General features: G+C 41.8%; 4 non-coding genes across 4 annotated transcripts; all 4 read right to left on the reverse strand.

The window, feature by feature from the left end:
* Positions 1–9,641: 9,641 nt before the first annotated feature.
* Positions 9,642–9,805, reverse strand: LOC135015851 (U1 spliceosomal RNA). Its single transcript, XR_010214031.1, has one exon. It is a non-coding gene; the product is annotated as a U1 spliceosomal RNA (small nuclear RNA).
* A 150-nt stretch (positions 9,806–9,955) lies between these two features.
* LOC135015786 (U1 spliceosomal RNA) lies at positions 9,956–10,119 on the reverse strand. Its single transcript, XR_010213970.1, has one exon. It is a non-coding gene; the product is annotated as a U1 spliceosomal RNA (small nuclear RNA).
* A 674-nt stretch (positions 10,120–10,793) lies between these two features.
* On the reverse strand, positions 10,794–10,956 carry LOC135015927 (U1 spliceosomal RNA). Its single transcript, XR_010214096.1, has one exon. It is a non-coding gene; the product is annotated as a U1 spliceosomal RNA (small nuclear RNA).
* Positions 10,957–11,108: 152 nt separating this feature from the next.
* LOC135016076 (U1 spliceosomal RNA) lies at positions 11,109–11,272 on the reverse strand. Its single transcript, XR_010214221.1, has one exon. It is a non-coding gene; the product is annotated as a U1 spliceosomal RNA (small nuclear RNA).
* Positions 11,273–11,525: the final 253 nt, after the last annotated feature.

The following is an 11,525-nucleotide window of genomic DNA, read 5'->3' on the forward strand; positions in this document are numbered from 1 at the left end:
AGAGCCATAACTAGACTTTTTGGTGCCCTGTGACAGAGAATTATATGCCCTCCCCCCCATTTTTGCAATATGGACAAAAGGCGCATGCCTTGTGGGGAAGGGGCATAACAAGATTGGTCTCAGAGAAAGCACATGAGATATGAAGATATATCTAGTATACTTGACACTCAATGGTTTGTGGTATTGCAGGGGTGCCCTCCTTAAATGCATATACAGTCACACATGGCATGTTTGTGTAAATGGCATATCAGCAGTCAGCACTAACTGGTGACATGCCATTTGTACAAGTAAGCCATGTGTGACTAATATATAAACATACTTTATTAAATAACACCTCAAACTATCATACCCAGGATTCAAACCTATAACCTGTTAAATTCTAATCAAACACCCTACCCATTGAGCTACTTGATCCTGCATCTATTCTAACCTCCAAAAACAGATTCAGTTGCATTTTCCAGCGTGTTTTGTTTGCCCCTTTGCAAATGTCTTACATCGACAAACTTATTTAGTACTATTTTGCAAATAGGGTTACATTGTCGCAACATTCTGTTCCCTAATTGCTTGATTTTTTAAATGCAAAAATTGATAAAGACACCTGATAATTGCTCTGTGGAGTCTTCTTTTGTGTCTACTTCTTATCTACATTTAATTCCCTACCTATAATCAAGGCATTTTTAAATGCTGGGTGCTGCCAGGACGTGAGGCCTACCTAGTCTTTAGATCTGAATTTGAATGTACTTGTGAACTAACTTAATTTCCTACTTCTAAACTCATTCCTAAATTCACTACTTACATTAATCCTGTAGTTGGGCATTTTGAGCCTTCAATTGTGGGCATTGTTTTGTGTCCAGACCAGCAGCTGGTGGTGTGCATTTGCTGGAAAGGCATCGAAGACCTCCGATATGCTGCATCTCCTGATGTGTGTCTGCCTCAAGTGGCTGTCAGCAAATGCATGCTAGACACCCCATTCCAAGCTGATTGTGACATCACGGAACATGCATCATAGAACAGGCATGCTAGAACATGGGTCTTCAACCTGCGACCCTCCAGCTGCTGTGGAACTACATATCCCAGCATGCCCTGCCTCAGTTTTAGCATACCTTAATAGCAAAACTGTGGCAGGGCATGCTGGGATGTGTAGTTTCACAGCAGCTGGAGGGCCACAGGATGAAGACCCATGTGCTAGAACCAAACCGCAGGTACATTGAATGCTAGCAAGCTGAATGTTTAAATCCTTTTTGTTCCGCAGCATTCCAATGCGGAAGATTCCATGGAACCAGAGATTATTCCATTGAGAAGGACATGCTGCCTGGATGACTGCACTGTGCAAATTAAATCACGGAGCCAGTTGGCTTGTGGGTGGCTCTGGTGACTGGGTGGTTGGGTGGGCGGTGTGTCGGAGGTGGAGCACATGCAAATGAATGTGTATCATCCAGCTAGTGAGAGAGAAAACTCATGCAGGAGTGTGCCTGCTTGTCAGTGAGTTATGCACCTTGCCAGACGTCAAATCTACATGGAGCAACTGGAGGGGACAAGAGCAGGTTTGGAAAATATACACAGAAGAGCATATATGCTGGCGCATTCTCCATGATTGTGTCAGCTTATGTTTTGGTGCACTGCACTTTCCTCCACTAAGTTTTAGCCATTTTGTTTAAACGCAAGTGTAGTTGCTTCTCGCTCTTTTGGCTGTGATATTGTATTGTGGTTGAAGAGTCTGCTGGAGGGATTGTTTTCTTCATTGGCGAGAGACTGAAGATATTCCAGGATGGAAGGCTTGGGAACACTATCCGTTTTTCAGTTGTGGAAGAGTTGAAAGACCGGATTGGACTACATTCTATAGTAAAGGGTATCTTTGTATTTATTAATCCTCCCTTTATATGTGTCTGTCTTTCAATAAAGCTTTGGGCTTGTGATTCCGTCACCCTCTTACACTCCACACCCATAGCCTTATTAACTATTGTATTGTTTAAATGTATAGTGCAGTTCATGATTTATAGTGTAGGCTGACCTGTACTGTAGTTCTTGAACTGTACTATACCGACAGCATTTGTATTGTGTTTTGGCTGTGCTGCAACACAGTACTTATGTGTGTAATGTTTATGTATGTTTTTTTGCTTCTTTATGTCAATAAAGACTGCTTTTTCAATCCAATATCTGAAAACAATCAATGTTTATCTTTGATGGCAATAGAAGTGGTATGATATTTGCTGCTTTTGAAAGGCAATATCTGATATGTCCCCTATCTGGGAACCATATATTAAATGGCTTTTCAGAAAAGGGAGATGGGAGAAGAGCTTTCAGTACTTGTAGGACCGATGCACATTTCCTATTCTAGCCTCCAAAAACAGATTCAGTTGCATTTTCCAGCGTGTTTTGGATGCGCCTTTGCAAATGTCTTACATCGACAAACTTATTTAGTACTATTTTGCAAATAGGGTTACATTGTTGCAACATTGTGTTCCCTAATTGCTTGATTTTTTAAATGCAACAATTGATAAAAACACCTGATAACTGCTCTGCGGAGTCTTATTTTGTGTCTACTTCTTATCTACATTTAATTCCGTACCTCTAATCAAGGCATTTTTAAATGCTGGCGGCTGCCAGGACGTGAGGCCTACCTAGACTTTAGATCTGAATTTGAATGTACTTGTGAACTAACTTAATTTCCTACTTCTAAATTCATTCCTAAATTCACTACTTACATGAATCCTGTAGTTGGGCATTTTGGGACTTCGATTGTGGGCATTGTTTTGTGTCCAGACCAGCAGCAGGTGGTGTGCATTTGCTGGAAAGGCATCGAAGACCTCCGATATGCTGCATCTCCTGATGTGTGTCTCCCTCAAGTGGCTGTCAGCAAATGCCTGCTAGACACCCCATTCCAAGCTGATTGTGACATCACGGAACATGCATCATAGAACAGGCATGCTAAAACATGGGTCTTCAACCTGCGACCCTCCAGCTGCTGTGGAACTACACATCCCAGCATGCCCTGCCTCAGTTTTAGCATACCTTATAGCAAAACTGTGGCAGGGCGTGCTGGGATGTGTAGTTTCACAGCAGCTGGAGGGCCACAGGATGAAGACCCATGTGCTAGAGCCAAGCCGCAGGTACATTGAATGCTAGCAAGCTGAATATTTAAATCCTTTTTGTTCCGCAGCATTCCAATGCGGAAGATTCCATGGAACCAGAGATCCTTCCATTGAGAAGGACATGCTGCCTGGATGACTACACTGTGCAAATTAAATCACGGAGCCAGTTGGTTTGTGGGTGGCTCTGGTGACTGGGTGGTTGGGTGGGTGGTGTGTCGGAGGTGGAGCACATGCAAATGATTGTGTATCATCCAGCTAGTGAGAGTGAAAACTCATGCAGGAGTGTGCCTGCTTGTCAGTGGGTTATGCACCTTGCCAGACGTTAAATCTACATAGAGCAGCTGGAGGGGACAAGAGCATGTTTGCAAAATATAGATAGAAGAGCATATATGCTGGCGCATTCTCCATGATTGTGTCAGCTTATGTTTTGGTGCACTGCACTTTCCTCCACTAAGTTTTAGCCATTTTTGTTAAGCTCAAGTGTAGTTGCTTCTCGGCCTTTTGGCTGTGATCTTGTATTGTGGTTGAAGGGTCTGCTGGAGGGAGGGATTGCTTTCTTCATTGGCGAAAGACCAAAGATATTCCAGGATGGAAGGCTTGGGAACACTATCTGTTTTTCAGTTGTGGAAGAGCACAGAGGTCGGATTGGACTACATTCTATAGTAAAGGATGTCTTTCTATTTATTAAACCTCCCCTTATATGTGTCAGTCTTTCAATAAAGCTTCGGGCTTGTGATTCCCTCACCCTCTTACACTCCACACCCATAGCCTTATTAACTGTTGTATTATTGTACAGTTTAAATGTATAGTGCAGTTCATGATTTATAGTGTAGGCTGGCCTGTGCTGTAGTTCTTGAACTGTACTATACCATCAGCATTTCTATTGTGTTTTGGCTGTGCCGCAACGCGGTACTTATGTGTGTAATGTTTATGTATGTTTTTTTGCTTCTTTATGTGCATCGGTCCTACAAGTAATGAAAGCTCTTCTCCCATCTCCCTTTTCTGAAAAGCCATTTAATATATGGTTCCCAGATAGGGGACATATCAGATATTGGATTTCAAAAGCATCAAATATCATACCACTTTTATTGCCATCAAAGATAAACATTGATTGTTTTCAGATATTGGCTTGAAAAAGCAGTCTTTATTGACATAAAAAAAAAACATACATAAACATTGCACACATAAATACAGTGTTGCAGCACAGCCAAAACACAATACAAATGCTGACGGTATAGTACAGTTCAAGAACTACAGCACAGGCCAGTCTACACTATAAATCATGAACTGCACTATACATTTAAAGTATACAATAATACAACAGTTAATAAGGCTATGGGTGTGGAGTGTAAGAGGGTGAGGGATTCACAAAACCGAAGCTTTATTGTAACACAGACACATATAAGGGGAGGGTCAATAAATAGAAAGATATCCTTTACTATAGAATGTAGTCCAATCCGACCTCTGTGCTCTTCCACAACTGAAAAACAGATAGTGTTCCCAAGCCTTCCATCCTGGAATATCTTTGGTCTTTCGCCAATGAAGAAAACAATCCCTCCCTCCAGCAGACCCTTCAACCACGATACAAGATCACAGCCAAAAGGCCGAGAAGCAACTACACTTGAGCTTAACAAAAATGGCTAAAACTTAGTGGAGGAAAGTGCAGTGCACCAAAACATAAGCTGACACAATCATGGAGAATGCGCCAGCATATATGCTCTTCTATCTATATTTTGCAAACCTGCTCTTGTCCCCTCCAGCTGCTCTATGTAGATTTAACGTCTGGCAAGGTGCATAACCCACTGACAAGCAGGCACACTCCTGCATGAGTTTTCTCTCTCACTAGCTGGATGATACACAATCATTTGCATGCGCTCCACTTCCGACACACCACCCACCCAACCACCCAGTCACCAGAGCCACCCACAAGCCAACTGGCTCCGTGATTTAATTTGCACAGTGTAGTCATCCAGGCAGCATGTCCTTCTCAATGGAAGGATCTCTGGTTCCATGGAATCTTCCGCATTGGAATGCTGCGGAACAAAAAGGATTTAAATATTCAGCTTGCTAGCATTCAATGTACCTGCGGCTTGGCTCTAGCACATGGGTCTTCATCCTGTGGCCCTCCAGCTGCTGTGAAACTACACATCCCAGCATGCCCTGCCACAGTTTTGCTATTAAGGTATGCTAAAACTGAGGCAGGGCATGCTGGGATGTGTAGTTCCACAGCAGCTGGAGGGTCGCAGGTTGAAGACCCATGTTTTAGCATGCCTGTTCTATGATGCATGTTCCATGATGTCACAATCAGCTTGGAATGGGGTGTCTAGCAGGCATTTGCTGACAGCCACTTGAGGGAGACACACATCAGGAGATGCAGCATATCGGAGGTCTTCGATGCCTTTCCAGCAAATGCACACCACCTGCTGCTGGTCTGGACACAAAACAATGCCCACAATCGAAGTCCCAAAATGCCCAACTACAGTATTCATGTAAGTAGTGAATTTAGGAATGAATTTAGAAGTAGGAAATTAAGTTAGTTCACAAGTACATTCAAATTCAGATCTAAAGACTAAACACAAAACACAAAATAAGACTCCACAGAGCAATTATCAGGTGTCTTTATCAATTGTTGCATTTAAAAAATCAAGCAATTAGGGAACACAATGTTGCGACAATGTAACCCTATTTGCAAAATAGTACTAAATAAGTTTGTCGATGTAAGACATTTGCAAAGGCGCAAACAAAACACGCTGGAAAATGCAACTGAATCTGTTTTTGGAGGTTAGAAAAGATGCAGGATCAAGTAGCTCCATGGGTAGGGTGTTTGATTAGAATTCAACAGGTTATAGGTTTGAATCCTGGGTATGATAGTTTGAGGTGTTATTTAATAAAGCATGTTTATATATTAGTCACACATGGCTTACTTGTACAAATGGCATGTCACCAGTTAGTGCTGACTGCTGATATGCCATTTGCACTAAAACAAATTAAAATGGTAAAAGTTATTGTACTTTAAGTAAAAATAAAAGCTAAAATATCAATCCCAGTTTTGGATTACTTTAATGAACAAAAAAAAAAATGCATATAGCAAAGGATAGTTTCAATCTGCCTACCTCTGGGTTATGGACCCAGCATGCTTCCATTACAGTACTCTGCTGCACATGTAAGTGCAAGAGATCCTGAAGCACTCACTCATCATGGGAAAGTACCAATGTGTTTCTTCATTGGTTGATGGAAGAAACATCTTACAAAAACTCTCCACATTATTGACTTTTTAAAATGTTTCTAGGAATCGTTCTAGATGAATGCTTATTAGCCTTTGTCAGTATGGACTTTTACAAAGTGTTGCTGTGGCGCAATCAGTTACTGTGTAAGGCTATTAACCAAAAGGTTGGTGGTTCAATCCCACCCAGGGACGTAATTGACCTTGTTATCAGATTTTGGTGATCTTTATGTAGACAAGTGAAAATTTCAAACCCCCTCTTATGGTGTAGGGTACCTGGCCTTCTCTGATGTAATCAGAGTTAGATTTGATTCAGTGATTTTATAAAAACAGCTAGGAAGCACAATTTAGCAGTGGGTTGCAGAGAAAAAGAAATATGCTGGCAAAAAAATCCAATTGAGTGATTAAACAGCTTTTCATTTTCTGGCTTTATTTTTATGCTAACAAATTTGTTCTCTGAAAAGTGTCCACAAAGCCAAGTTTCTGATTAACACATTTGTAGGGATGGTTTTTAACCTATTACTAAATTAAACTTGCTTCATTGGAAAGGCAGCAAGATGCATCCTCATTTCAATATCTACTGAAATAATACAGGTTGACACCAGGAAACATTAACGCCACTGCATCCTTTGTGCTTTCTCATGTGGAAGTCTGTTTAATGTGAAAACAAGGTGATATCTAATTAGCACACAGGTAAGGAATTAAGAAAATCTTTATTTAAGGGTGAAGATGTTTCTCACAAAATCGTTGCCCCAATGCATCATTGAAATTCAAGCTGGAAAGATGATTTTAATATATCACTTGTACATTTTGTATTGCTCTTCTGGTGACAATGTAGTTTGTTTTTGTCAATTACCATTTTAATAATCGGGTAAAGAAAATTAAGTGGATTTTTGAAAGAAAACAATACTGTCAATATACTATTAAAACAAATGAAAATGGTAAAAGTTATTGTACTTTAAGTAAAAATAAAAGAGCAAAAATATCAATCCCAGTTTTGGATTACTTTAATTAACAAAAAAAAAACGCATATAGCAGAGGATAGTTTCAATCTGCCTACCTCTGGGCTATGGACCCAGCATGCTTCCATTACAGTACTCTGCTGCACATGTAATTGCAAGAGATCCTGAAGCACTCACTCATCATGGGAAAGTACCAATGTGTTTCTTCATTGGTTGATGGAAGAAACATCTTACAAAAACTCTCCAGATTATTGACTATTTAAAGTTTTTCTAGGAAACGTTCTAGATGAATGCTTATTAGCCTTTGTCAGTATGTACTTTTGCAAAGTGTCGCTGTGGCGCAATCAGTTAGTGTGTACAGCTATTAACCAAAAGGTTGGTGGTTCAATCCCACCCAGGGATGTAATTGACCTTGTTATCAGATTTTGGTGATCTTTAAGTAGACAAGTCAAAATTTCAAAAACCCCTGTTATGGTGTAGGGTACCTGGCCTTCTCTGATGTAATCAGAGTTAGATTTGATTCAGTGATTTTATAAAAACAGCTAGGAAGCACAATTTAGCAGTGGTTTGCAGAGAAAAAGAAATATGCTGGCAAAAAAATCAAATTGAGTGATTAAACAGCTCTTCATTTTCTGGCTTTATTTTTATGCTAACAAATTTGTTCTCTGAAAAGTGTCCACAAAGCCAAGTATCTGATTAACATCTTTGTAGGGATGGTTTTTCACCTATTACTAAATTAAACTTGCTTCATTGGAAAGGCAGCAAGATGCATCCTCATTTCAATATCTACTGAAATAATACAGGTTGACACCAGGAAACATTAACGCCACTGCATCCTTGCTGCTTTCTCATGTGGAAGTCTGTTTAATGTGAAAACAAGGTGATATCTAATTAGCACACAGGTAAGGAATTAAGAAAATCTTTATTTAAGGGTGAAGATGTTTCTCACAAAATCGTTGCCCCAATGCATCATTGAAATTCAAGCTGGAAAGATGATTTTAATATATCACTTGTACATTTTGTATTGCTCTTCTGGTGACAATGTAGTTTGTTTTTGTCAATTACCATTTTAATAATAGGGTAAAGAAAATTAAGTGGATTTTTGAAAGAAAACAATACTGTCAATATACTATTAAAACAAATTAAAATGGTAAAAGTTATTGTACTTTAAGTAAAAATAAAAGAGCAAAAATATCAATCCCAGTTTTGGATTACTTTAATTAACAAAAAAAAAAATGCATATAGCAGAGGATAGTTTCAATCTGCCTACCTCTGGGTTAAGGGGCCCAGCATGCTTCCATTGCAGTACTCTGCTGCACATGTAAGTGCAAGAGATCCTGAAGCACTCACTCATCATGGGAAAGTACCAATGCGTTTCTTCATTGGTTGATGGAAGAAACATCTTACAAAAACTCTCCAGATTATTGACTTTTTAAAGTTTTCTAGGAAACGTTCTAGATGAATGCTTATTAACCTTTGTCAGTATGTACTTTTGCAAAGTGTCTCGGTGGTGCAATCGGTTAGTGTGTTTGGTTATTAACCAAAGGGTTGGTGGTTCAATCCCACCCAGGGATGTTATTGACCTTGTCATCAGATTTTGGTGATCTTTAAGTAGACAAGTCAAAATTTCAAACCCCCTCTTATGGTGTAGGGTACCTGGCCTTCTCTGATGTAATCAGAGTTAGATTTGATTAAGTGATTTTATAAAAGAACAGCTAGGAAGCACAACTTAGCAGTGGGTTGCAGAGAAAAAGAAATACGCTTGCAGAAAAATCCAATTGAGTGATTAAACAGCTCTTCATTTTCTGGCTTTATTTTTATGCTAACTAATTTGTTCTCTGAAAAGTGTCCACAAAGCCAAGTATCTGATTAACACCTTTGTAGGGATGGTTTTTCACCTATTACTAAATTAAACTTGCTTCATTGGAAAGGCAGCAAGTGATGTCATCCAAGCAGTGGGTCAAAGTTGGCTTCAACCCTCGTCTGCTTATGAAAAGAGAAAAGGGATATGCAGGGCATGGCGGCCTTTTGCGACGCTTGGATGACCCCTAGTTCGCATTAAACACCCCCACCCTCCTTCGGTGTGGGGCTCATGTTGGCCATGCCCCAGCCCCTGAAGCATTCAAGCTGATTTCTTGCAGCAGCTGGGTACTGTAACAGCTCCAGAGCTGCTCTGTAAGGCAAGTAAAAGGGTGTGGGCCCTGCAGCACTACCTGTAGTTTGCATTGTGCATTGGAAGGCACAAAGTAAGCAGACGGGAGGAGAAGTCAGGATAGTGCACAAGGTTATAGAAGGGAGGGGCTCAAGAAAAGAGAAGTGGAAACAGACAGCATACTAGGCTGGAGAGAGACCTGAGACAAAGAGATCTGAATTATACGAGAGCCGTCCAGGGGAAACACAAATTATGCAGTCAAGTTTCCCACATTTGGGGAAATCGCAAGGGGCAGCACACCCAGAGTGCAATGGGTGAGCCTTGCCCTGGGAGAAGCACCTTCATGATCATAGTATCTCACCTGGCAGGTTAGTAGGAGTTGGGCTAGAGCTGGGGAGGGTCGCTGCTCGGGCACTACCTTTCAAGTGAAGGAGATCCAACTGAGGCAGCACAAGGGAACTCTCAAAAGAAGAACAAGGCTAGAGGAAGATCTGAGACAAAGAAATCTGACTTTACCAGAGCTGACCAGAGGAAAGCACAAACACAGTCCACCACTACCACAAATAATGCAGTCGAGTTTCCCACATTTGGGGAAATCACAGGGGTCAGCATACCCAGAATGCAATGAATGAACCTCACCCTGGGAAAACAATCTTCATGACAATAGTATCTCCTATGCAAAATAAGTATGATTTGGGATAGAGCTGGGGAGGGCCGCTGCTCAGGCACATCTCTGTCAAGTAAAGGAGATTCAACTGAGGCAGCACAAGGGAACTCTCATCTGGGGACAACAACTGCAGGGAGAACACATATTTTCAGATGAACATGGGGTGGCAGAAGGCTGCCTAATACTGAAGCACCCCCAAACAACAAACCAAATGCAACAACTAGTGCAAGCATTCCTGGGGGATGGCCTGCAGCAGATGGAATTGAATATGGTGATGTCATCCAAGCAGTGGGTCAAAGGTGGCTTCAACCCTTGTCTGCATATGAAAAGAGAAAAGGAGCGTGCAGGGCATGGAGGCCTTTTGTGGTGCTTGGATGACCCCTAGTTGGCATTAAGCACCCCCACCCTCCTTCGGTGTGGGGCTCATGTTGGCCATTCCCCAGCCCCTGAAGCATTCAAGCTGATTTCTTGCAGCAGCTGGGCACTGTAACAGCTCCAGAGCTGCTCTGTAAAGCAAGTAAAAGGGTGTGGGCCCTGCAGCACTACCCGTAGTTTGCATTGTGCATTGGGAGGCACAAAGTAAGCAGACGGGAGGAGAAGTCAGGATAGTGCACAAGGGTATAGAAGGGAGGGGCTCAAGAAAAAAGAAGTGGAACCAGACAGCAAACTAGGCTGGAGAGAGACCTGAGACAAAGAGATCTGAATTACATGAGAGCCGACCAGGGAAAACTCAAATTATGCAGTCAAGTTTCCCACATTTGGGGAAATCGCAGGGGCAGCACACCCAGAGTGCAATGGGTGAGCCTTGCCCTGGGAGAAGCAACTTCATGATCATAGTATCTCACCTGGCAGGTAAGTAGGAGTTGGGCTAGAGCTGGGGAGGGTCGCTGCTCGGGCACCCCCCTGTCAAGTGAAGGAGATCCAACTGAGGCAGCACAAGGGAACTCTCGAAAGAAGAACAAGGCTAGAGGAAGATCTGAGACAAAGAAATCTGAATTTTACCAGAGCTGACCAGAGGAAAGCACAAATACAGTCCCCCACTACCACAAATAATGCAGTCGAGTTTCCCACATTTGGGGAAATCACAGGGGTCAGCATACCCAGAATGCAATGAATGAACCTAACCCTGGGAGAACAATCTTCATGACCATGGTATCTCCTATGCAAAATAAGTATGATTTGGGATAGGGCTGGGGAGGGCCGTTGCTCAGGCACATCTCTGTCAAGTAAGTTGCATTTGATTTGTTGTTTGGGGGTGCTTCAGTATTAGGCAGCCTTCTGCCCTACCATGTTCATCTGAAAATATGTGTTCTCCCTGCAGTTGTTGTCCCCAGATGAGAGTTCCCTTGTGCTGCCTCAGTTGAATCTCCTTTTGGAGAAGACCTCAATAAGATTGTAGCTGATCTGGCTACTGCTAAAACAGCTTGCC

Source organism: Pseudophryne corroboree, unplaced genomic scaffold, assembly GCF_028390025.1.
Source record: "Pseudophryne corroboree isolate aPseCor3 unplaced genomic scaffold, aPseCor3.hap2 scaffold_298, whole genome shotgun sequence".
NCBI lineage: Eukaryota > Metazoa > Chordata > Amphibia > Anura > Myobatrachidae > Pseudophryne > Pseudophryne corroboree.